Source organism: Mchenga conophoros, linkage group LG22 (genome assembly GCF_057382185.1).
Source record: "Mchenga conophoros isolate Kocher_MC1m ecotype Shallow Benthic linkage group LG22, M_conophoros_male_GT1.1, whole genome shotgun sequence".
Taxonomy (NCBI): domain Eukaryota; kingdom Metazoa; phylum Chordata; class Actinopteri; order Cichliformes; family Cichlidae; genus Mchenga; species Mchenga conophoros.
The window spans coordinates 22,506,697-22,534,301 of NC_140546.1; the positions used below are offsets into that span (position 1 = coordinate 22,506,697).

Consider the following 27,605-nt stretch of genomic DNA (forward strand, 5'->3'; position numbering starts at 1 on the left):
TAAGAACAAGTAGAGAAAAATCCAGTGAAGATAAAAACCTTTGCGCTGCTTTGCCCGTGTGGACTGATCAGTCACTTCCAACACTTTGCTATGAGTCACGTTTTAAAGTTGGAAAAATGTGAAAAGACTTGTTCGTGTTTTTTAGGTTTATCCTCTGTCTAAAAATATACCAAATGTTTCTCCAATTAAAGTAAAAAGAACAGCTAGAGTTGTTTCCTCTCCATGCATTTACCTCCTCCACCGCCTCCATATCCCACTTTTCTCAGCGTTCTGATTTCCTCTCTGGCCTTTATTTTCGTTTCCATATATCTCCAGCTCCTTTAATCTTTTCCCCCTATCACCTCCTTTCTCTATCGCTCTCTTGTCCGCCTCCCCCTGTCTTCACTCCGGCTCCCCCTTCTCCTTGCCCTCCTTCCTTTCTCTTACAATCTCCTGCTTTAAAAAAGGTCTGCCTTTCCAGCTTCTTTTTCAAAGCTTTTTTCTCTCACTCCCAAGGCAAGCCTAAAATATATGTCAGCTAAAAAAGTGGTTAAAACATTAAACAGCTTCCTGTTATAGAATTTTTTTTTTCATCTCACTTGGTTGCATTTTAGAACAGTGCTATTGCTAATTGTTGTTCCGCAGCATATTTCACAGAGAGATCAGAGAGCACACACATCAGCTAAAATATATACTCCGGTGAAGCAGCGCACTACTGTTTATACTGGATTAATATTATAGTCGTTTCTCAGGAGTGGGCATGATGCTTAAAAAGTGCATGTATGAACACGTGTGTTTTAGTGTACAGATGGAGCCTGTTGTGTAAAGTCCTCTGAGTGCTCAGAGTATAAAAACGCTACATAAATAGAAGTCCACTGTAAGGTGACCATGAGGGTCTGAAAGGTGCCTATAAATAAAAAAAAATGTATTATTTACCATAGTTTCTGTAGCTTAGACAAATGAGACTGTTTTTCAGTGTATGGGGGATAAAATGCAGTTAGAGCACAAGTGGAAGTTAATGGCTCCGGCTTGGGGTGTAGAGATTTTAATACGGTACTAAAATAAATACCAGCGTTCGGTTAACTAGATTGATATTACAGGCAAAATGATGTCTAAAGCAGGCAATTATTCCACATGTGTGTTATCTCAGTATAAATACTTTAAGCTCTTTTCCAGTATACAGACCGGATTATGCTGCTGAATATCACACAGTGGAAAGGTTAAATATTTTAGAGACATGAGAAATTACAGTTGTGTGACCATGCACCTGCCAGTAATGATGCATAATGACAGACATTCATTAGTGTCACTAATTTCACTTTACCTGTCACCATAGAATGGCTATTAACTAACAGGCAGGAGCAATTAACTTTTCCCAAGGGACCACATGAGAAACTGGGACTGTTGTGGAGGGCCACACCACAACACTATTAGTGTTGCACCATTTTCTTCTCTTGCAATGAAAAACCTTAAAAAACATATATATGTATTTGGGCATACAAATTTTTCTTATTTAAACTCAAGAAATATTACAGAGCAAAACTTGATCCGTTGTGAAGACTTTGAATTTGCAAACATTACAGACTGCAAAAAAGCAACACAAAATTCAGATATAAGCTTGTTCTGTAACGTATAGACACACTCTACACATTGTGTTTTTGCGGAAACTGCTTCAGCATTTAGAAGAAAATGAAGTCGACATCAGGCAGTGCTTTAGTCCTGATGTTTCTAAACAAGAAAAGGAAGAAACTGAGATTCCTGGTTCATCCAATTCACAGGAGAAGGCAGCAGCAGAGGAAATTTCATGGTTTTTCATGGTTCAAATGAGCTTGATGTGTGCATGTTTTGAGCTAGAAGTGCACTTGTTGCCATGTGCAGTGGTCTGATTGGTCACATCTGTTTATTCAGGACGGGGAAAAAAAATCAAGCTCAGTTCAATAAAATAAATTTTACAAATTCATCCAGTGAAATTACACGGGCAGACTCACGTAAATATTAACGCACAAAATATTTGCACAGATTTTACATGTCTGGTGTGTAAAGTCTGCAGAGTTTTGAGGGCAGCTTATTGTGGCGGCCCTCCACAACAGTCCCGGTTTTTCATGAAGGCAACACTCTGCTGAGCCCAGAGAAAATGAATTGTACATATTAAGATTATTCAGGGGCTGAAAGATGGGAGCTGATTTTACATGAAAACGCACTTGAACTTATCTAAATTGCTGTCAGACAAACAAACAAAAATAAGTCGAGAATCGCTGTTTCATAGGATCATCATGTGCCACTGAGTCTACACCACCCACACAGACCATCCAGCGGGACTGTCTCCTCGAGCAAAACCAAGGCCGCTGCTGATTCTGTGGTGTGAACTGTGGATGACCAATGGAAGACCAAAAACGTTTTGACAGGGGGACTCATCTCCATGATGAGCAAACAAATCAAGCTGCAACTGAATACACAAAGCAAAAGTGATTGTACAGTTAGCTCCTCCAGCACAATGTGTCTCATCTTCAGGATTTCCTGCATGTCTCATGCATTTTAGGCATTCTACAGTAGTTCTCTGATTACCTTTCAGTGAGTGCACAAAAGAGAGCTTCATTTAAAATCCCTCTCTTCACCCCACCTCCCCCCACCCCCTTCTATTAAAAGCCCTGTTGTCTGCACTCAAGTGCCTTTCTGAAACCAGGCCTGTTATTTAGCAGCGAAGTGGCAAGAATATGGTAAGAGGGGGATGAAGCAAGGAAGCATTGTTTGGTCTGTGTTCCAGCTGGTCGGGACAAGTCTTCTGTAATAGAAAGACTCTCCCTGGCTCTGTGTAAACAGTTGATTTATACCTGATCTTTAACTCCATGACGTCCCACACACTTCCTCTCCTAGACTAGAAAGAAATTAAATAGGGAGACAGTAGAGAGAGACGAAGAATTATAAAGGCAGGTAAAGAAGGGAGACATGGATACAAGGAACAGGCCTCTTTTGGGAACAGTCTATCATACTCTAGACTTCCAGATACAGTTACTTAAACCGCTGCCCATGATTCCACTGTTTCAGTTTCTTCTAACTAAAATGGTCTCTTTTAAAGCACCAGAAGCATACATCACATGTTTATTGGAGTTAACTGGTGTTTGCCAGGCAGATGGGGAGCCATCTCAGCATTTCCCGCACAGGGTTTAACTGTGACTACATGGAACAGGTTGGAGGCTCCCAAGCCACTCTTCAGCTCCAACAGCTAATAACTCAACTGTAATGAGCAGGCAAAGGTGTGCCTGTGCATCTTAAGGACAACTTTTCTTTTTCCCTCCATCCCAAAGTGAAAATGCTTTTTTTCCCCTCCATTTTTGTCACATGCCTAAACTAGCCTAAATTGGGCTTTACAGTGGGGTCCAGCAGTCTGCCCAGACCATGCGTTGGAAGGCTTTTTCACTTACTGTATGTCCGCCACTATAAATAAAATGCAGTGTGGATCTTTGCTTCTGAGCTCTGTGTCTCTGCAAAAACAACAAATTATTTACACCTGCAACCTGTTCTTGGAAATCTCAGATCAAAGAAAATGTAGGTCAGAGCAGAGTATCACAAGAGCCGTGGAAGGCAGTGCAAATGCTTGGCCCGATAAAATCAACCCTTCTGGCTGAAGAATGCTAAGTATCTGCAACTCGTTTAACCAGAGACGTCTCTAGTTGGATTTTTCCAGCATCAAACACAACACTGACAATATACAAATGTTATAACTTTAGCAACCTAATCAGTATCTATTCATACATTCAGCAGTTGTGCATCCATAAATGCAGTTTCTTTACAGCTGAATGTCTGGCTTGTTTTCCTGGCGAGCACATGCAATCTCCTTAAATTTCCTTTTTTGCTCTGTTTTGTTCTCCACCACCTCTGAGGAAATGATTTGCCTCCTAAGCTCCTAAACTAAGAAGCTTCTCTACTGACTCTAAAGTTGCAGCTGTGACACTTCCACAGCACTGAGAATTAACCAGAAGAAATTAAACGCTCTGCAGAGCAGATAGGAACAGATGGGTGATAATTCTTGCACATGCTAATCGGGGATTGTTTATGAATACAAAACTACTTGTTTTCCTCTTGGAATAAATTCGGAAGGAAGTGCAACTGAGCTTGAAAAGCAAACTTCTCCCACGTATTGAGTTACATGTCCTGTATGTATCCTGGCAGCCATTTAGCTTTGATTTTTGCAAACTTCGCCCACAACTTCCTTCTACTTCTCGCTCTTCAGCTCTTTTTTTCCACCGTCTCTGTTTGTCTATCAAGGTCATGGTTGTCTTTGCATTAATGTGTGGAGGGACCACCAGGACTCAAAATTCCCCACGCGTCTCTGTCTGTTTTGCAGCTGAACCAACCGGCCGGTTGGAAAGCCGGCGCTCTTTGTTCTTTCTGCCCACAATGTCATGAAGTAATGGCTCTTTCCTTACAAAAATATATGATTCTACATGCCTCAAATAATATAAGTATCATCCTTGTATGGATACGTATGCCACATATCTAATAATGAAAGTTTTACCTGATGAATTGCCTTTAGTGACATTTAGTATTGCACTTCTGCGATGCATCATGCACAAACTTATTTATTTATTTGTACATTTTATGTTTCCTAAAATTTCAAAACTTCTCAAATAAAAAAGAACAAAAATTGATTTTCTTTTTTTTATCGCTTTGTATTTTCTATGAATTTTCAACTTGAGGTTTGTCAAGCTGTGTCTTTTCTTTCCAAGTATGCAAATAGATAAATATTCCCTTCACGTTCACAAGTGATTATTTTCTGATGGAAACTCTACTACTGTGGGTTTACAAAAAATGGACCATCACTCAGCATTATGCTTATAGGCTAAACATGGAAAAGTCGCCAGCATTGATAAGGTGGCAAATTTTGCCGGCTGACTGGTCAGATCGCACCTGTGGATGTGCGATTGGGGTGCGATGCTGTCTCGCAGTTTCCTTCAGCTTAAAAAAAAGGCTGATATGTAAACTTCACAAATAAGCATCAATTTCCTATTACTTTTATTAAGTCATCTTTTTGAAGTTAAAAATAAAATCCATTTTATTGGGTTCATTTCACTTTCATTTTTTTTGTTCTTTTTTTCAGAAAGCCTGGATTAGAAACTGGAGTTTAAAGGTTTAATATATAAGCTGGCATTTAGGAAGCATGCAGTATTAAGATGTCACTGGGTCTGTCTGACCAACCAGTTTCTGCAGGATTTTTATTTATTTTTTTGTCTTTGTTGTGTTTTTGCTGCAACAAAGATATCTAATTATTTTTAGATAATAAATATCCAGTTCTCTTCAGATGCTTTGGAAAAGCATCCTTCTGATCTATTTTTCTTTTTTTTTTGGCAGAACACAGTCACCTTCTTTGATGCTGAAGCAGCAAATCAGTCAATCAAGAGAACAAAATCATTACAGATGTTAAACACTGCTAGTCATGCAAACAGCCCAGTCAACAAAAGATGAACACTGGTGTGATTAGTGCTTTCAAAGCTTTCACTCATTTGCATACGGGTGATTAATTCCTACCAATGTCATCGGATCCCGAGGGCCGCTGCTGAAATGGTGTTTAGTTAAAGACCTACTTTCATGGCGATATGATCTCTCAGTTCCTCGAACAGAATTGTGCTACGCTACAAACTCTTGCAAACTTGCAGAGACACTGGCTTATAGCAACTGAAATCATCGTGTTGTATGACCATTAAACAAAAAGTAACAAATTTACAAGACACCTTGTGTAATGGGTCCCCCATTTGCAACCGGTATTAACCAGTACCACCGTAAAACTGCACATACAAGACGCTGCACTCATGTCAATAAACATGTCAGGATTTCCAGCAAGTCCAGAGACCACTCAGCTGTGTTTACTGAATATTCACCCAGTTATATAATCCACCCGAATTAAATTTTCTCCTCCTAATACCAGTTAACAAAGAAGTTTGTTTATGAAGGCAAGCTTTGTTCTGTCAGATGAGCAGCGCCCTCCCTGACACTGACACCTCCCCATTAAGGTTTTGTTTATTTCCTGCAATGATTAAGTGTCACCTTATACTTTCAGCTTCTCTGAGGTTCAGGTGTTTACAGACATCTGCCACTGAACGGAGGGTATTTCCAGGGGATGAAAGTCCTTTTATCTGTCAACCTTTCCTTTCCCCCAGCCCCTTCATTTCCTCTTGACTTTCCACTGAGCACATATCTCATCTGTCAAACAAGTCAATGACATTTGTTTGTCTCATTTCCCAAAAGCAGAGCGTAGAGGACAGATGGCAAATGCAGTACAGTCGATTCCAAGTTTGGGTTCAGTGTTACAGAACTTCACTTCAAAAGTTCACTGAAATATTTGCCAGATAGTTTGACATCATGGGGAATACATTTATTTTTATTTTTGCCCTTAGTAAAATAATAAAAAAATAAAAAAAACATTCTCGTGTCTATGTGTTAAATATTACGCTAGCTGGAAAGCTGGAAATTGTGAAGCTACTGCACCAAACGGCACTGTTACTGACATTTTCTGCCTGCAGAGAAGAAAGAAAGATTGCCAAAGACATACAAATGACTATTTTTACACTTAAAACATAATCTGTAATAAATTGTCCATTTCAGATGTGCTGGCAGGCAGATATATTTGGACACAGCATGGCTAGTCTTTTCAGCTATGCTAAGATGCTATAAATTAACCATCTGGCTTTAGCCACAGACGTGTGAATGGCATCACTACTTCTCAAAATGTCAAAGACAGCTGAAATGTCTATCTAAGTGAATAACTGGATAACCTCTGCGTGTTACCCATCTGCAGATTCTTGGGCTATTTTTTCCCCCACGTTTTCCTGTCGGTGTCAGAAGCCCGAGCTTGGTTTCTGCAAGCTGAGTCTTTACTTACACGATCAAAGACTGTATCTTTACTCTAAAGTGCCACATTGAAGGCATTACTAAATAAAAGAGAACAAAATGAAGCTGTGCACCAATATTGTGCCTTTTGTGCAGAGCAGAGAAGAGTTGCTACAAATCAAAGATGAAAGATAAGCCCCCTCTGGACCAGGGATCACAATCAGACCTAAAATGGATCCCAGAGGGCAAGATCAGAAGACCCAGGGGCAGACATCTAACTTAATCCTGCTACTCAATCTTGAACTCAAACAAGACAGTTTAAAAAGCAGCAGAAAGAGAGGGCTTATTCGGATGGAAAACGATAGGCGCCTGTTGGAACAGCTAATAGCTCTGGGATGTACACTGAGTAAATGGAACAAACATTCTCAATGATAAATCAGGCTAGGTGGGAGGAAATAAAAAAAAATAGGTTGACAGAAATATCCCTGCTACATCGTATAATCCAATAAGTCTTCAAATTGAAGATAGCACGACACGCAGCGGCATTCGCACGCACACACTGAAAAACGCTCACTTTTAATGGATGCAAAATACTATAGTTATGTCTGTAGCCCTTTTACAGCCATCAGAGCAAAATCTTTAACAGATATGGAAACACATTTCCAAGAAACCAATCATTTCCCTCAGGCAATACACAGTCCGCATAAATCCCGTACTCTACTATATCACTGTTATTGACGCGTTTCGCCTGGAGAGAAGAAATCCACAATGCCAAGGACGACCGTTTAAAATGGCCTGTCAGATGAGCAACTGCGCAAAAATTGTATGTGCAACATAAATACGGGAAGGAAAAGAGAAAAAAAAAGCCAATCGCAGTGCTCGTGCCTGCAGGGCACTGCGGCACAATAGCCTTTTTTGCTAAGCCCTATTAAGGAGTAAACTATATGCAAATGATATCAGATGATACAAAAGCTGCAGAAAAATGGGAGAGGAGGATAAACTGTTATCAAAGATTTCTTCTCCGGGCTGTACGAGTGAGTGTGAATGAGAGGGATTACAGTATTGCACACTTTCCGTGTCTGCTCACGCGCGTGTGAGGAAACAGCGTGAGTGGATCTATAATTACCTTCTACTAAATTTATGGCGAGGTGCAACTGTGTGATTGCATTCCAAAGTGTTACAACCTACTTAACACTCGTGTAAACACACCACTGCTGCACGTATGCGGATCCCAGAGTGTGGTTGGAGTGCGTGAGTGTGTGTGGTCCAGGTACGACTCACATAAAAGTGTTTATGGAGGGTGTTTTTTTTTCCTTAAGGGGACAAAAAGCAAGTATGTTTTAGGTTGATGGCATGTTTTAAGGTCGAGATTCGAGTGAGATTGCTCAGGACATCAAAGTAAGTCACTGTAGTGTCCTCTGAGGACAGACAGTGCTACACTGCAATACATTTAACTGTGCTGTTACATGTCTGTGTGTTCTACAGAGGATTATTTACTATAAAGGCAACTAGGCAATAAATATATGAGCAACAGCTAAAATATTTCACCTATAATGACTACAGCAACTAACTAAACAATCTCCAGATGTCTTAGTTAAGTCAACTAAATGCTGGCTCTCCAATTAATAAATCTATGCACTGTAAAAAATAAAAAACAGACAAAAGAATCTCTCTTTTGATCTCTGTGTTCTTCCCAGTAAATGCTTTCCTGCTTTTACTGTCACTGTCACCAAGTAACAACATAACTTATCACTGCTGCACTGACAACACACAGCTGTAACGGTGATGCACATTATCCCATTTAACCTCTCTGGAGAATTGCAAATCGCTACAAATAGCTAAAGTGAAACTTCTTCATCCTTTTTGGAGATCTGGACACAGCCCGCATGCTTTTCTCTTTATATGAGACTGACAATCAGCCATCCGTGTTTCTCCTTGCAGGAAAATGCAGCCCGAGTTTCCTCGCTGGACCAAGAGGAGACACGCTATCTCGTTCCAGATAAAATATTAATACATTTCTCTGTAAAGCACTTTATTTAGCCTTGTTCTTAACGTGTTTTCTGCAGCATAGCAAACTACCACTTGCCACAAAGAGGGCATATTTTTTTATGGCAGTATGATCTTGATCTCTGATCCTGCCCCTGCAGGATATCAAGAGAAAATTCAGTTTTTCAGCCCAGATCTCTGATTATTGTTTTGTTCTGGGTTAATTGCATAAGTACACAGAGTCCATCAACGCATTCAATCTGTTCATTTTAATGCAGAGGGGGGGAAATGGCATTATGAAATGTCAAGTCCTGTTAGCGAACACAAAGACCAAAGACAAATGTCACAGTGACAGAAAAAAAAAATGGTTTTATTTATACTGGCATATAAAGTGTACTTCTGTTTAAGTTATCTTTATCTGAAACTAATAGCATGCTGAAGACCAGAAAGGTTCTCCAAACTCCTTTCCCATTGTTCATCAGTGCAGCCTCAACCTGAGCCGCACACTCATGCACACAAACATCCACTTCCACTAGCTTTAGCCATCTGCTCCGCTCGCTATGAATATGAATGTCTCCCGCAATTACATCAATTTCACTAACATATGCCGAACGAGGAAAGCTACTTCACAAAGTTCAAAGAAAATGTTGAAAGTTTTGAGAGATGGTAAAAAAATCAACCTTGATTGGAGGCAGCAGATAATGAAAGACCCGAGTGCTGCTGCCTGAGCAGAAATGTCTGGAATGAAACCAAGCCCACAGAAGGTTCCCAAATCATGCGCATACATGGGCGAGAGGATTTTTATTGTGCCTGAATAACAGATCTAATTACGTTACAGAGAATGGAAAGGAGGCGGCCTCGCTACACACGCATCTTTCGCGATATTTTAAATCATATACTCTCAAGATTTGCTTCCCTTAAGCATATTTCCACATCCTGCAGGTGGCTTCGTACGTCAGCATGACACCTTTTAAATCTTCTGTGTGACCCAAGTTTGAGCGGCAGGTAGGTCACGCACCGCATGCAGAATCTCTTGTTGTAAAGTTCACTGACTCTGCAAGAGTGATTAAAGGAAATCGTTGGACTGCACCTTTACTTCCAATGCGGTGCCATGTTTCCTACTGCATTTGCAGACCAAATGCACAAAGGCTTGCTGCTAACTGTAATGTGAAATGGGGGAGTAATCTAGTGGCACTCTATGATTGGTCATGCCCTGACTGCAGGACCACATTAGGCTCACTTTAGCTGATTGTTTTTTATTAAATTTTTTGTATGTAACTGCAGCTCAGAGAATCACTCATCACTAAACTCTTCTATTGCATGTGCAAATAGCCAGGTCCGCTTCTCTTCCTCACCCTCTGGGAATATTTTTACTTGCAGAAATTATCAAAAAACAGAGAGCCGAGGGAAAAACTGACACTTCTGTGTCCTTCTTCAGAAGCAGGAAAACTGACTTCAAAATAATCCACTAATAGTTATAATAATCTCAATATTTAAAAAAAAAAATACAACCTTAGATCAGAGCGCCTCTTAAAACTGTGTTGTGTTTAACTTCGTGTTCCTAGATAAGCACAGTTATCTATTCAGAATCTGTGTTTTCAGCTGCCTGAAAAGCTTTGATTTTTCCAGATTTCTATGATAGTGGAAAAGAGAAGACGTGCGTGGGGGGGACTTGGTGCAAATATATCAATCATGTTGCTTTGAGGACATCTTGTGCACAGTATCAAAGAGTGAAAAAATGCCTCGAGATCAGAGTACAGTTTCTTCAAAGTGATGGATGCGAGCACTGTCTCGACAAACAGAAGCATAAATACATCATGGAAACCTGTTGTCGTGCAAAAGAGGTTGCCGCAAAATGTGCACATTAAAAACTAGGCTAATTCCAAGTCACTGCTCTAAAAATAACTAATGCGATGTAATTATTTAAAGCTGTCTTTCATTTTTCTTCTAAGGATCTTTTAAAGCTTCTGTGGAAAAGCTCTGACTTTTCTTTTTGTCTGGTCTGCATGTGCATTCAAATGGCGAATGGTCGGAGTGTTTTATCACAGCGTAAGTTCTTTGTCTGCAGCGGCTGAAGGTATTCTTCTGCACATGTCCTCCTGGCTTCATGCATTAACTCACTCACTCATCCATAGACACACACACACACACAAAACCCCCAAAAAACCTTGCATACGTTTGCAGAGGTGAAGAGAGTCACCCGGTCTCCCATTTCCTCTCTCTGATACCATTATCATTATCTGTGCCATGCTCGTGGCAACCATTTAGAGCCCAGGAAGAGTACGGCCAGCAAAGAACACTGCAAATTGGCCTGCTATTAACTAATCCGTGGATGAATGTACATTGAGATGCCCGGTGTTGTGCTCTGTTACTATTACAGTCAGTATCATAATAGTCCATTAGCACCATCCAAATGAAGTTTCATTATGTAGATGCGCTTGTGCAAAGTGCTTCCACCGCGCTACTCAATCTGCAGAATCTTCACCTTAATTGAAATCAAATTGATGGACATTTTATAATTACTTGAGTAATTTCTCTTCAGTGAAAGGTTTCCCAGTTGGTTAATTTCATCTTAGCTGACATATAAATGTTTAACAAGTTGCACATTATTCCTTAAATTTAATTTTACCCTTTTAGCTAGAGTCTTGTTCTTGTTAAGCTGCATATATTAAAACGTTGTTTGTTTGTTTTAACATTTATGCATTCATGGAAAATATAATACACTGTATAAATACAAGGGTAAAAAGATTTTACATAAATGTTACAAACAAACAAAAGAGTTGTTACTTAAAATGCAAAATAACCTTATTATACTGCTCTGGTTAGTAATCGAGCTAAATCATTCCAGTAAAATCAAAATATATTTTTTATAATACTATCATGAAATATTAGGTCAAAAGTAGGACTGGGAAAGATAGCATAGAAATATTTCAATCACATGAATAGCTTGTCGTGAAGCATACACACATACAACTGTACATTTTAAATGTGCAACAAAAAATGTATATGTGGCTGACATTTAGATCCAAGCCCCTCTCGCATTTGTGGATGTTCTCCCCAAACCCCTGCAGTGATTTCAACAGCAAAATCATGTCTATTTCTGTAGCAGTGCCACCTACACACGACGGCGATTCAATGCTTTTGGTTACATTTTTGGTGCTTTTATGAATGTTTTACATTTAAATAATGTACAGCAGATGACAAACTCCCCTACATTTTTATATGGAGACACACTTGGTTTTTATACTTGTTGAATTATTATCCCATGCAGTCTTCTAAAGATTAGTGAACGCATTCCATCTTTACGCCATAAAAACTAGGCCTCGCTGGGATGCAGGAATTTTCCCCTCCAACTCTTGTTATTAATGAGCAGCTGGATTTGTCTCGCATTAACTGGCTGAGTTAATGCCAGTTAATGCGACAACAAAATGCAGCTGATTGAACTGAAAACCTCGACTTTGTGGGGGTCAAAGTTTGCAGAACTACGAACGCTGCTGGAATCCACAGCTGTGCGTGTTCATGGCGCTTGCATTTTCACCTGCTGGACATCACTACCTGACAAGTTTAACTGTCTTCAGAACATTGACATGTTTAAAGCCCACTCATTAATGGAGAGAAGGCTCAAGAAGGAGCTTTATTGTCCAAGTATGTGTAGACTTATAAGGAATTAAGCTCACTGTATGTAACAGAATAGACAACAGACACTGACTGACATGACACACACAATTGCAACATAACAACAATATAACATATTTATATTTATGGTGCAATCGTGCATAGTGCAAAGCTTTAGGGATGAATAAGTAGTTACTTTAAGTGTTATTTGTACAGTATATGCAGTATACATATAAAACAACAACTATAAAAAAAAACCTCCAGTCATTGTAAACAACAAGATAATAAATGATAAAAAAAAAATAATTTCAAGGCCCAAAGAAATATCTAGACTGAAAGCAAAGCCAAATGGGGTTGGCAGCTATTAATGTAGCTTGTTTTTTCCTTCCTTGGGCTGCTCTATGTGTGCTGTGAGACACTGGTAATTCTGACTTATTACAATATCCCTAGACTACCAGACCATTCAGTAATTTCCTTTGCTATTCAACTCTTTTTCTTTCTCATTTTGGCTCACGCGCTCTATGACTCTCAGGACTGGCTATAATGCTAGGTGTAATCACCCTCTATTAAGGCTTCTGTGATTGATTGGTGGCACCAAGAGACAGCAGTTATGCACACTTTGGAGGCTGTAGCCAACGATTTTCTCTTTTCCCCTAACGCATTTCTTCTTTTGGTCTGTGCGGCAATTTTCTGTGGAAATCTTGGTGGTGCTGCAGTTTTAAGTTGAATTCAAGTTTGGTGTTGTTCAGAAGCAGAACGATGTTTCTTAAGTTGCACGTACTATTCCCTGCCTCTGTTTTCAGCTTCAGAAGTGATGTTCTCTCCGTTATCGCACACTGCTGTCCTCTCTGCCTCCTTGACCTCCATGTGTGACATTCACAAACTCCACTGATAGGCTAGAAGCCGCACACTATGATTATATTGCCATGAAGAACTCTTGGTGCTCGTACAGTAATAGCAAGGTGGAGAAGTAGTCCTGGCTGACTCTTTTGGGGCCTGAGAGGGCTTCAGGATGAGGCTTTAGGGACTTGTTGTGTAAAGAGGAAGCGATTTGCAGCGCAATCGCTCTGATCTTCAAAACCTCTCTGATCACACTCGCTGCTTCATACTTTGTCTTCTTTGTCATTGGGCTCTTTCATTTAGTCTCTCATTGCTCCTAACGTTAATTGAATTTGTACTGTAATGGTTGCTCATTTACTCTACTCATCTCTCTCCCATTACTCCTTTTATTACCTCCTCTTTTCATTTCTTTTACATTTTTACCCTCAGGTCAAAATATTGAAGGACCGTTGGAGAGCCGCCGCTTCTATTTTAAAAATCCTGCTGACTAAATTGTGCACTCACAATAACAGCACCCATCCCTCTCACATTGTCTCTCTCTGTCTGCTTACGGTTTGTAGCACCCAGATACAGCCCACTCTCTGACCCAACAGACCGTAATAGGAACACTCTGCCCAGAAGGGAATTGTTGTTAATGCCTTTCAGCTGAAGTCCAGCAGCAAAATACTTCTTTAATTGCTTTCCCATAGCCCTCAGCTGCTGTGTGTTTCCTCACTGTGCACACTGGTACAAGTGGCAACGTAGAACAAAAGGCATAGTTATCCTACGGAGATCTGTACTGAATGTGGTTATGAGGCTTTCAAAGTTTGCGATATTCAGTTATTGACTACTTATAGATCTGAGTCTATGCTGATTTAAATATTTAAGTAAAGGATAGTGAATAAGGAAAAAAAGGGACCGCTTTAGCAAAAATATTGAATTTAACATCATCTCCAGATTTTAATCAAAGATTTGAGCAGAATTGTGTGAAAGAATGTAACATTAAAAATAACTAGTAGGTGAGAAGTAGTAAAAAGTGAGTAACCATTAAAGTTTGATCCCGACACAGTTGATAAAAATGTAAAACAATAAAAAACTCTTTTAAAAACACATTTATGGAAAGCAAGGGTCGAGAGGGAGACACCTCCTGTGAACGGTCCTCACTTCATGAGCGTGCTGTGGAGGAATGCACACATGATTTTTATTTATTTTGCTGGAATGAAAACACAAAGTTATCTTTAAAGATGTGAATTATGAGCTGCAGATGGAGGGAGGGAATACAGAGCACTGTAAGTCACCTAGATGACAGAGCGATCCTGGGCTCAGCCCATCTGTCACCATCTTTCTTCACTCTGAACTGACTGTAAAGCGCCGAAGGGGGATGTTTTTCTGTTTGTGTAATTTTACTTCAAACTGCATTTTAAAGTGAACACACAAAAAATAAAAACAGAGTACGAGATCACACCTTAGACTTTAGGCTTTTCAAAAATGAAGTTATTTAAAGCTTTCTGGTTCGATCTGTCTTGAGTCTGCGGATGTATCCATGATTCCCGCGGTGCTGATGCTGCGCTGAGTGGACAGCTGCTGAAGCATTTGAAGTGTCGGAATGTGGAAATTTCAACATCGCTTGAAAAAACTGCCAGCTGGCAACGTCCCTCTCACCGGTAGGCTAAGTTATTTTTAGTCAATTACAAGTTGAATCTGGTAGTTGGGGTTGTTAGCTAAGATACCATCATTAAGAAGCGGCACAACTAATGTGTCTATGCGAGCTAATTTGCGATGTGCACCGCTGGCCTGGCCATTTAGTTTTTAATGCACCTTCTCAGATTAATTCACTGCTTGTCATGCGACTCGTGCCATCAGTTAACCCTTCGCTTGCCAGCTGTGGCACGCGTGCCCAGGGTTGCCAACCCCTGCCGTAGGGCAAACAACTCTGGCCACCGTCCATCCGTAGCGAGCGTAGGCTATCAGGGTGCAGTTTACCTCAGATGTCAGTATGTGTCCACATCTATTTACTGGGGAGGAGGCTATAAAACTTTATAAAAGGAGTCCAATGTGAGTCCTCTTGTCATTGAAACCTTACCTCTTGTTTGTTTTCACTGCTGTTAGCTGTTAGCCTCTGGTAGCTGCTGTTAGGCTCCGATAGCCGCTGTTAGCCTCTTAGTTGCTTTTAGCAGGCAGTAGTGAAGCAATGTGGAAATGTAATTTTTATAAGAGACAAAGTGTTTTTTGAAGGATACTCAAGTTTAACATTAACTAGCATAACATTAACTTACAGCCAGCTGTTGCTGTTTAGCTGGCTTGTTGTCAGTTATCTGGAGTTGTGAAGTTCACATGTCTAATCTGCTGACACTAACACGTCAATTATACTTCTGCGTCAGATCTACGTCATAGCTTGCGTCATAGCTGGAACCTTATTTTAACCCTAAGCTACAACCATTTATGTAAGTTTTTGAGCTAAGCATAGCCAAAAAGACAAGAAACAGGGGGAAATAGCTAACTTGGGTTTGTCCAAAGGTGGAAAACTGCCTTATTAGGACCTCTAAAGCTAATGAATATGTTATATCCTGTACTAAATGTTGAACCTAACAAATGCTTGAGTAAAAAAGAAATCTGTGTTTCTGGGTTGATTGTTATCGCTTTTACATCTTGACACAGGCCCATGCTAGCTGTTTCATCCAAGTTCAAGGTCTCCTTGTTCTAGCTGCATATTGATTTTTCAAACTCGAGCGTGGTATAAATCTCCGCCTTAGAAGAGATTACTAATATGCATATTTTCTAAAATGTCAAGCTTGTTTTCTTAATGACCTTATCATGTTTTCTCAAGGCTTTTTATGTAGGGCAAATTCTCATTAATAAAAAGCTTGCTGTCTATGGCACTTTCTTGACAGATTGCAGCCACATATGCAGGCAGAAGCAGCACTGCTACATGAGAGCACCCAAAAATATTCAACTGCGTCACTTTAAATGTCAGTGTTTGTGAAAAATGAACGCATGAGCATATCTGGAGTGATAATCTGGATACCCATTTCCCTTGTAAACAGACAGAAAGATCTCCAGTGAAGGAAAACAAAACAAAAATCGCATCATGAAGAGTTCTGTTCGACTTGAAAGATTGCAAAAAGTAAGTGTGTCTTATGTCTCAGAGACAAACCAACTGTGTTGAGTGTGTCAGTAATGGCTACTTGTTTGCACTTGGTGGCTTTACTTCTCCTCAACTATATCAGAGGCTGATAGTAAGGCGATGAAAATTCTCAGGATGCATTTTCCAAGCAAACACAGAAGTGAGAAGGTAAAAGGGTAGAGAGAAAAGGTTTTGGACGTTGGAGTGCAGAGATGGGAAAAAGACAAGGGAGACTTGAGAATGCAATTCATTTTGAAGGACAAAGAGTTAAAGGACAGAGCAGCAACAGAGGACAGAGATGAAGAACGGACAAGAAAGAAATCAAATAAGTCGGGGCAGGCTGGCGTGTCAGCGTAGCCTCTGATAAAGATGGGAAAAGGCAAAAGAGAAGAATGAAATGAAACAGGAGGAGGTTTGAGGCAAAGATGATAAAATGAGCTCGAAGTACGCACGAACAAAAATGACAGCACATAAGTGGAGGAGAGAAAAGATGACGTTACAAGCATAATGATGGCATTTTAGCAAGTGAACAGCAGATACCAGTTTGATAAGAGGATAGAGGACAGTGTGTCATTTTTTTTCTGAAGACAGTAGAAAACAAAAGATTATGGATATTAGCATACTAATTATATATGAAAAGTCATATTTGATCCATTTATTGTCAAACTGATCCAGAAACACAGAGAAGGGTCAAGCTCATTTTCATGTAAAATACTTAATCACATCATACACTGTTTATACACTGTACTGTCTGACCTTATGGTTTCCCTCAGAATAAAAGCTTTGTGTTCAGTTATTAATAACAAAGTTCAGATCAAATGAGTTCCCTAGAAGCTTTCAGCATTGTTAATTGTTGTTTGGAGGTATTTACTGGTCACAGGCAGCATGGAGGAAACTTGGACGCCTTTTTGAGCACTGAATTTGCATCTGCAAGCCCAAATTAATAGCTGTAAGGCGCTTTAACCAGTCATTAGCACCAGCTAACAGCTATTTGATAATGAGCTACCGTACCATTTAAGAGCTGTCTGCAAGTTAAATGGCCTCTTATATATATGTGTGTGTGTGTGTGTGTGTGTGTGTGTGTGTGTGTGTGTGTGTGTGTGTGTGTGTGTGTGTGTGTGTGTGTGTGTGTGTGTGTGTGTGAACTGCAAACCCTTTGGCTTTGCTAAACATACTTTTATGATTTCAGTTAAGGGACAGTCCATCGGTTTAGGTAATAATGGAGCACATTTGACACCAGCCATCCAGCTGTAGTCTTGTAGTCTTGAGTGGCAGTGCTGCAAATTGAATTCAGGTGTTATAGGAGCAGAACACATCACTGGCCAGAGAAGACACAAAAGCCTCCATAAGTGGATATAACCATGTATCTGTCTTTGTCACAAATACACACGCACACACTACACTTGCCATGTACAAACCTCTGTTTACTAAGTCATCAGCTATTTGCTCTATTCTAGCACCACCTATTGATTCTACTTCAGCTGTTCAGCACATGAAGTGTTGTAGAAGCGACACTATTGCATGGTTCATATTTCGTCAAAAACCGAGCTGAAGCATAAACCTTTTCCTCTCTCATGCCCATCACTTTTCTTGGAATTTCACTGAGTTCATTCTCAAATCACATGCATGCAAATGCTCTGAGCTTTTGTTATGCTAAAACTACTGATCCAGCCACCTGGACTTATAAACAGCTTAATGGGGTGGAGATAACTGAAACAGATGACTGCAAAATTAAATTTTACAACAGCAGATCAACAACATTTGCCTGAATAAAGTTCATATCAGACTCATACAGAGAGCTGAGTGTGGAGCAACATGAAAAATGGGAAGAGCTGCAGCTGTGCAGCACATATTGTGACACTTAACTTTAATCACATCACACAACCCGTCCAGCTTTGCCAATGGTTCACCTAAGTCAACTTTAGTACCTCAAATGCCTTAATCATTTTGCACAGAGCCAGCCATGTGCTGAAAAATGAAACCCCAGCAGCATTACACACAAGTTACACTTGTGTCATTAAAAGGTTAAACCACACCCTTGGATCGACTTTGATGGGAAGTCTAAATTGTAATGGGTGACACTTCATCCCAATTATGCAGTTTCTCTGAGCATCACCTGATTAAGTAGTTAATTGCATGACAGCAAAATTGTCCACAACTTCCAACTGGTTGAAGCACGGGGTCACAGGGGCGGCAGCGGAGGAGGGAGATTCATCCTAACAGCTCTGGACTGGACTAGAATAATTGTAACTCACTCTGAGCCCTAACTGAGTGTTTGGCTGTTCACAATCAAGTCTATTGATGCTCAGATGGGGAGACAAGGTGACTGAATTGCATTTGGTTAGCATTAGGTTGATTAACATTAATAAGTACCAACAGGTGAGAGAGAAAGCACAGCTACTCGTTGTTTTCCCCTCAAAAGCAGAAAAACTGAAAAATGTGCACAGTCTCCGTGCATCCATCCGTTTACGTTTAGGTGTAAATCTTTACAAACCTGTAGCCAAAAAAAAAAGTTTAAGATCACTAAAATAAAGCACTGAATCCACAGTCCTTCCAAAGGCCATCCTTGCGTTTTCATCCTTTCATGCACAGCACCTCGCTCTTGCTTCCAGACCTTTTACTTCAGTCCCTTCAAACGGGGGCGCACAAACAAGCAAATTTGGCGCTTGCTTGCCTGCCTGTCTGTCTCCAACCACACAGACAGGACAGATAGACGGGACAGACAGGCAGCGTGCGGAATGATGAATAAAGAACTTATCTCAGTTGCTCACAAAGAAGCCAGACACATTTCCAACCCAGCCTAATTCACTGCAGGGCACCACATATCTCAGCCTGCCTGTCTGCACGTATCTCTTCACTGCTGTCTCTCTCATTCGGGCCGTCTCTCTCTCTCTCTCTTTGACAGCCTGACACTGTGTTTGTTGCTATTCTTGTCTTCCTCTGTACTGCGCAGTGTGCGTGTGTGTGCGTGTGTGTGTCACAGTTGTATATGCTGAGAAACTCACACATCAACCCATTGAAGCCACTCAGCATCGCCTCTAATAAAAACCCACGCTTTTTCTTCAATCACGGTTACGAAAACAGAAAGGAATCCCCAGAAGAAGACTCTCAATATAACTGCAGACATCCTCACACAGCCACTTGAGTTTCTGCGCTTTTGCTGCCACTGTTGGAAGCGTTCAGTAGCGACTTCGACTTCATTTTTGAACGGGACTTGTGGCCTGTTGGGTCCGTGAAGGAATGCCTATTTTGCCCCCTTCATGAATGTGCTAATATAATCAATATGAAGGGAAATGTTTTTGGGGTTTTTTAGTAGCGTGTAACATTTTCACAGGAGGACAGATGAGAAGAAGGAAGCCTTGGGTGGAATTGCTTCATGAAAATATAACTCACAGTCAGCAGTCCTGTCTGAAAGTAAAAATATAGACACTGTGGTCTCTTGGTGCGGTTAATGCACCAAGTGTTTCTTATTTCCTCTTCGGATAAGTGTTACTTTTTAATGCTCGTTACAGTGTATATTCACAAGTGGGTTCATTGTGCTGCTGTGGGGAACGTACCAGATGCCTCACCATTTTGGCTCAGTTAATTTCTCTGAAGAGAAGCGGGATCCTGTATGGATACACGGCGGTGTCGCGCGAGTGTGGATGTATAAAAGTGCGTGTCTGACGTAAAAAGATCCGTCTGCAAAACACTTCGTCACATATATCTGGCTGCAAATAGGAAGACACGTCGGGAGGAGCTGCCTTATGTACGCAGTTTGTAGTTAAGCAATGAAAATCCATTTACATATTTCCAATGAGTCACCAGAGAGCGTACAATCTGAAGAAGTTTGTTGTGGTATTTTTATGGCATATTAATTTAGGATTTAAGCTGGGGAAGCCCAGGCTTTTCTTCATGGGAAATGCATGAAATCCTTACAAGAGGCTATCATAGCTGATAAAGACTCTTTTCTCTCTTTTATTGAATTTTTCAACCGTTTAATAGAGAAAGGAGCAAGTGCGCAAAACATTTTGCAATATTTTTATTTATTCACTCATTAAAATTATTCTCATCTAATCTTTTTATTTATTTATTTATTTATTTATTTATTTATTATTATTATTATTATTATTATTATTATTATTATTATTAAGATGTAAACATTTCCCCCACAGCCAATATGCTAAAAATGCATTTATAACATTAACCTTAGGAGCACGCAATGCAAATCCAGTTCATATGACATAAACCGCCAAGCAAAGATTCCTCATCAGTACAATTAAAATGGGGCTTAAATTAGTCCCCAAACCCCGCGGGTAAACTGAGTGACTAAACCCAAGCACCATCCTCTATTATCCTCACCAACCTTTGCGCTTTTTTTGGAGAACAAGTTGAGAAAAACAAAAAAAGTTATAGAAGAAAAAAATCTGTCCGTGACTTACCTCACTTCAACTGACTTGAGGCTGCAGCCCGAGTGACACAATAAGATGCTGAGGAGAATTACAAACGTCTTTCTCAGAGAAGTCCTTCCACCGAGAATGACTCCCAGCTTTTTGCGCTCCTATTTAACGCAGCGCCAATAAAAACTTTTTTTTTTCAGATCCACGGATATAAATGCCATTATAAAATCAATCAAATGCTTCTACAGCTTTCCCCACATGTCTACCTTTTAATTATGAGAAGAATTAATGATCTGCGGTGCGCGCGGGAGAGGAGTGTGGAGCAGGACGCCGGTCTGATGCGGTGACAGTTGACTGCCCGGTAATCCAAGTGCGTCTAACAGCCTCCCGCTTACGCGAACGAGCGTGTGGTGGGAGCTCCTCCTCGCCTGCTTACCTCCGTCTCTGCGTTAAAGACACAGGAGAAGCCTCTGCACAGCGTGTGTGCGCCGGGCTCGGACACTCCTCTGGACACTCAAATCGAAAGAAACAGACACTATAAAGAAAAATGATGGCGATATGCCAGAACGCGTCCAGTCTGTGGCAGTTGCAGTTGAAACGCCTTGTTGGAGTTATAGTATTTTCTCTGCTCCCCCTTTTAACTCTGTAATCTAACCTCATAAAGACAGTATTGAGCTGTCAATATACTTTTTTCTGTCACAAATCTCTTATAATAGGTACTCGTGGCATGATATGTGACCAACCATCATGCCATTTGTGACAGATCGTGTAATATACAGTGAAGGGGGATACATCGTTTCATATATCTACTTAGGAGCCCTTCCAGACACGTCATCGGGAATAAATTCATGCTTTAAATTTCGATTTTGTCTCATTTACATCCTTTTTTAGACTAAAATGTGTAATTCTTTTTTTATACATGCTATTCATTATGTTAAGCTTTGCTGCTGATTTGGAAAATCAATTCAAAGGGTACATTAGGGGCACTGGACCATAGAGGTATCTTTTTACAGACAGATATGAATAAAAAAACAAGACAACCCAAAACTTTTTTTATGTTTCCAATGTGCAGTAAGTCACACAATCAAAAAAGTAGCATTTGTCACTGATGCGAACAGGTGGGGAAAGGTTATTTACGTCAACACAACCAATTCAGTTCAATTCAGTTCACTTTAATTGGATTTATATAGCGCCAAATCCAGGCAACAGTCAACTCAGGGCGCTTTGTATTGTAAGGTAAAGATCCTACAATAGGGACAAAAGGATAAATCGTGCCTGTGTGCCTGCCGAGGTAGCGTGGATGATAAGAAAAGTCGATCTAGAGATGGATATTGAAAGTAGTGCAGAATACCAAGAAGCATTATAGCATCATTTATTTATTACCTGGTTCCTGAAACATAATAAGTTTCACTTTAAATAGATGCCAAGGGCAAAACTGGTGCATATAGATTCACCAGAAAGCAGGAAACTAAGTGTTTGGTGATTCCTGTAGGACTACCAGACCTCCCCCAATGTTCAAACAAAACCCAAGCCCACGCTCTGCACGCATCTCTTTACTACACGCACAATAGTGCAGCAGTAATGAGACTACTACACTAGAGCAAGAGAGAGAGTAAAGACTAGTAAAGTATTAAAGAGACTGAATAGGTGACCTCTAAAAAAGGATCTTTGTTGTTCAGACTTGGAATCTGTGGTGAACCCTTGAAAATAATGTCATCACAATCCAGGCAGGATGGAAACGCCACCACACAACTTACTGTTAACAGTGTGATCATCTTTAATGACAGAGAAGGCTTCCCTTCTGCAGTCACCGAGATCACGGTAATAACAATCAGCATGGGAATTAGAATACACTCTTCACGTCAAGCTGATTTTCCCCAGGACGGCTGATGAGTTATTGGTGGATTGAGTCCATTATCCGACTGCCATGTATGTATTCTATTTATCCCGTCTGTTATTCATCAGGTTTTTTTTTGTTTTGTTGTATTTTTAAAGGAATATATCTGAGGCAAATTAAAAAAAGAAAATGCAAATCACTTTGAGCATAAAGTACTCACCTAGCAAATGATTTCCCTATTTAAGACACAGTGTTTGGTGTTTGGTAGCCTGGCTTGGCTTTTAAATCACCACCGGTGTATAAAGCAGAGAAACACCTGTGGAACCAGCGTAACGAAAGTGCTTGAAAAAACCAGTGTCTTCTCATTTTCGTTTTGTTGAACCACAACTTTCTCCTTGCACTTAATTACAAGCACAAACAGATGTTTGCGTGCAATTGCTGTCATCGCAGATTTGACATTCATCTCTCTTCATCTCGCCAACATGCACACAGACAACCGCAAACAGTAAGCGGTGATGAACATGCAGCTGCATATTTATAACACATTACGACAGTGTCAGACATGATCAGCCTGTCATCGCTAAAGCCATGCAATCTGCAAGTGAGCGGCGCTGCCTTCAAACCAGCAGTAATGGCAGAACATCCACTCGGGAGAAAGAGAGGAGTGGACAAACACAATCTACTTGGGAATGTTTGTAATCCTCCAACGCTGGAAAAAAAACACGTTGCATTGTCAGCTACATTTTTACATGCACATATGCACACCTGCATACATCAGATTAACTTTAAATCATCCTACATGGGGAAAAAAACACAAAGGAAAATCTCTAAATAGAAAAAGAAAGAAGGCTATTGTTTTTTTTCTTCATCTCTCTATTTCAAATGACTGTCTCCTCTGGCCACCCCTAGATAAATGTCATTCCATATGTACAACGCCATAGTTATACAAGAAATCCCTCCTGGCAGAATACCCTCGTTCCCTGGTAGCATTTGAAGTCGTGCTGGCTGATGGTGCTGCGGCTAGAGGACACTTCCATGAAAAAGCAAGCCCTCTTCAGAGAATCCCTCATTATGGTCAGCTGTGGTGATGATGGACGCTGGAGGACGGATGATGAAAACGAAGCTGGAGTGAAGCCCGTTTCATGGAATCCACTGTGTTGTAAACCTAGAGGATAATGGTGCCACACCAAAGAACATACAAGTTTGGACGCCAGTGTTGGCGACATCTGTGTGCTGCATTTAACGTGACGCCACCGCATCCCATCCCACCATGAACAAATGCAATAATTTTTTGTCTTCAACGCATTGGAAACTGAATGTTCATCAGCGTTGCAAGTTAAAGACTGCAAGGAATAATTACACACAATAGAAGAAAAGTAGATGCGTGTGTTAGAGTCCCTTTCTTTCATATACAGTTAAGTGTAAAGGACAGTACACGCCACGATTCAATCGTTTTTAGAACCTACTTTAGCAGCAATAACATAAAGTGATTCTTTTCTGTAGGATTTCATCAGTCTCACATCATTGTGGAGGAAATCTGTCCCGCTTGTCTTTGCAGTGTTGCTTGATTTATGCACAGCTATCTTAAGGTCTTGCCTCAGCATTTCAGTTGGGTTGAGGTCTAGACTTTGATTGGGCCATTTTTTTTTCAGTTGTTTTGCTGCTGTGCTTGGGATCATTGTCCTGTTGCATGACCCAGTTTCAAACAAACTTTAGTTGTCACGCAGATGGCCTCACACTGAATTTAGTGGGATCTTGACTCCCGGGAAGACTGTAGTGCTTGTGCTTTTACAGAGGGGCTCACTTATTGATGATCATGTAATCAACTGGATTGATTAGTGGCACCTGGCAAGGGTAAGGGTGTACTTAGTTTTTCACTGGAATTAATAAAGAAATAAAGGCAACTTTCAGGTACTGCAGGTAGCATTGCATATTCCTGATATGGCTGATTTGTATACCAGATGCCCTTTGTGACCGCCCTATGTACAGGACTACACTATGGAGACACTTTATTAAATCTATAAATATGTTGGTTTTAATCCAGCTTCCAGCTAGCTGTGAATCACAAAATAAAATATCAATAAAATTATACACTACCAAAGCCTCTTCAAGGGTTGTTTCTTGATCACATAATGACTTTTGTGTCTATCTGTGCTTAAACCTAAGATGACCCTGAATAAATACAGTCATTATTTGTTTTTACATCAGAATCAGAATCAGAAAGGGGTTTATTGCCAAATGTTGAGCAGGTTTACAACATTAGGAAATTGCTGCAGTGCTTCAGTGCAAACATAGTGTCATAAATAGCACTTAAATAGACATGAAAAAAAATAAAAGTAGGGATAAGAATTAAAAGTGCTACGTAGAAAGATATGTGCATGAGATATACATGGGATATACATAAGGTTTTAATCAAATCAATATTCCTATGTGACAGTCCAGGTTCACACTAAAGAAGCTTGTCTGCTGTGAGAGCAGGATACTGTTTTCTGCACACTAAATTCCCAGCACCAAACAGTAAGCAGCACTCTTGTGAGCATACTTGGGCACTAAGCAACTAAAAGCAAAATATATCACTCATCCACCTGACATTGCTGGCAAAAAGCTAAAACATTAAGACAACGGATATCAGACTTCCATTCATGATGTGTTCTCTTTTTTAAAGCTTCATTTAATTTAATGTATTCATTTGATCTACCAAATTCACATAGTGGTTTCGGATGTTTAGAGGTTGAGCATTTTTTCCTGCATCTGAATGGTTTTATGCAGGCGTTACTTGGTGCACGTACAGTGACAAATATCTCAGCATTCACATCAATGTGTGAGTACTGCATTAAGTAGAAAATCCTGCACCTATCCCTCAGTACCACCTTTGCCACAGGTTCAGCATCAAGGACAGACTTTCATTCGCTGTGCTCTCGCCATAGGCTGCGCAATGATGTCTTTTCCCTGAGTGCTAACTATACTTTCAGAATGTAATCATTAAAAAACATTGTATTTAAATCACAAAACTAGCTGGTGAGACCCGGGGCAACCTTTTTTTTTTTTTTTTTACAGTTTACTTCATAAGACTACTCGAGTTACACTACTCATCTTTTGAGAAAAGCACCATTTTTTGTGCACTAATACTACAACTAATATATTTTCACTACCAAGGACAAGGCTTTAATATTCATCTTAATGCAAGAAGTCAGAGTTTTAGAGTTACCTTTATGGCAATAAGATAGAGAAATAAGATGCCTGCAATCTGGTCTTTAAGCCTGACATCATTAGCCATTTCTGGGTCCAAACTCTGCTTCAGGTCTCAAAGTCAAGCGAACACTGCGGCATCACTGAGAGTTAAAAACTCTCTAAATTCTTTCATCTTTAATAAAATGATCAGTGTGACTGTTCTACCAGGTGTAACAATTAAGTTTGACATCCAGGCATCCATGATGGTTTACCGGAGTTAGAAGTTAGCAGGGAGTTAGCTCGCTAGTTTCCACCTAAACATAACATACCATTTACAAAACCATTTCTGAAAGAAAAAATGTACAGCTCTGCTATCACTGCTATTTATCACATAAATGAAGACAGAAAACTAAACAACAGTGACTTTTGTAGGGTTACTGAAGTCGCACTAGCTGGTATATAATGATTTGCTATGTGCTCACTAGCGACACAGCTATGTTAGCATAATATAAATGTAGTGAAGCTGGAGGATGAACGCTGATTTTTTTCCACTCGATAAAAGTTAATGCAAGGGTTCCCAATGTTTAGGGACAAATGCAATCGCATGGCAGGTAAACTAAATGGTAAACTTACCAGCATGGGCTGGGCTGTTGTTAAAAACTGAGCTTTTGGTAATAAAAACCAAGGGAGGCAACATTGATGACTGACTTTTTTTAGGGGCTTGTTCAGGTTAAATAGAACAAGATACAAAGCATTAACAGATACACAACAACCTTAATAAACGCAGAGTTTGGACCCGGAAGCAGGGTTCATATGTCATCACTTAAAGACCAGATTCTAACTGTTACTATTTGCAGGGAAATGCCCCATGTTACAATCTTGTATTCTAGCTAGCAGGACCTATATTAGCATGGGTTGTTTATGTATAGTTTTAACAGATAGTCTAGGGGGTAAAGCTGATATAACTTCAAAATTCACAGTCATCTAAACTTTAGATTGCAGAAGAAAATAGTCAACATCCAAAAAGTGACTTCTTTATGTCGAAATCAGTTTTGTCCTCGTTACTCTGCACTTCTTCCACAGTCACAGAGTGAATCCTAATGAGAGTGTGCAGAATAATTGTTATCACTTTAGCTTGTTTTTGTTATGAGGAACCGAATGTGTTGCTATTATCGCCGGTCTCCCCCTACTCACTGTATATAGGAGTCCACTCACTTGTTCTCTTCATCAGCTCATCCAGTCCATTTCAGCTGCTGCTTCCCAACCTTGCCATCTGCCTTATTTGTTATGTGTTTGCCATCTACAGCTAGCTTCTATTTAGCTTTTCACATGTATACCAGTTTGCTTCTTCTTATTGCCACGGTCTTACTGAACCTCTACTTACCTCAGCATCCTTCTTTTCGGCGCACACCTGAGTTACCAGATCTCTCACAAATGTCTGACAGATAACAGATTGTGTGTGTGTGTGTGTGTGTGTGTGTTTGTGTGTGTGTATGTGCTTTTAATATTTCAAATTTCACGGTTTTACCAAGGTACACGAGCAGAACAGAAGCATCATTAATGCTTTTAGTAATGCTTTTGCTTTTCCTGTTGTGAAAAGTCAAAATGTGTGCTGTGAAAAATTCACAACACTAACACGCTGCATTTAGTGATGAACTAGTGGGAGATAATAACATAAATCTGTACTGCAATTTTATAAGTTAGTTTATTTTGATACCATCCAAATAGTTTTACTTCCCAGTGTTCATAATTATTGATTGATGACTATGCTCTTTAGCCTGCACTTTTTCTATGAATATGTCATAATTGCATCCATTTTTTCAGATCTTCACTTCACAGCTTATTTGTAGGTTTTGCAGCTGTTCAGCCC

The 27,605-nt window shown here is 40.1% G+C and overlaps 1 protein-coding gene across 2 annotated transcripts in view; it reads right to left on the minus strand.

Annotated features, from left to right (window-relative positions):
- Positions 1–21,099, minus strand: part of calcr (calcitonin receptor) — a 64,374-nt gene extending 43,275 nt beyond the window's left edge. Inside the window, exons 1-2 of one of the 2 annotated variants that reach the window (XM_085261736.1) lie at positions 20,994–21,099; positions 20,770–20,888 (exon numbers count right to left, since the gene is read on the minus strand). The gene's annotated coding sequence lies outside the window, so the exon portion shown is untranslated. Of the gene's footprint in view, positions 1–20,769 lie in introns of both variants that reach the window. The other variant, XM_085261735.1, reaches the window with a different exon arrangement.
- Positions 21,100–27,605: the final 6,506 nt, after the last annotated feature.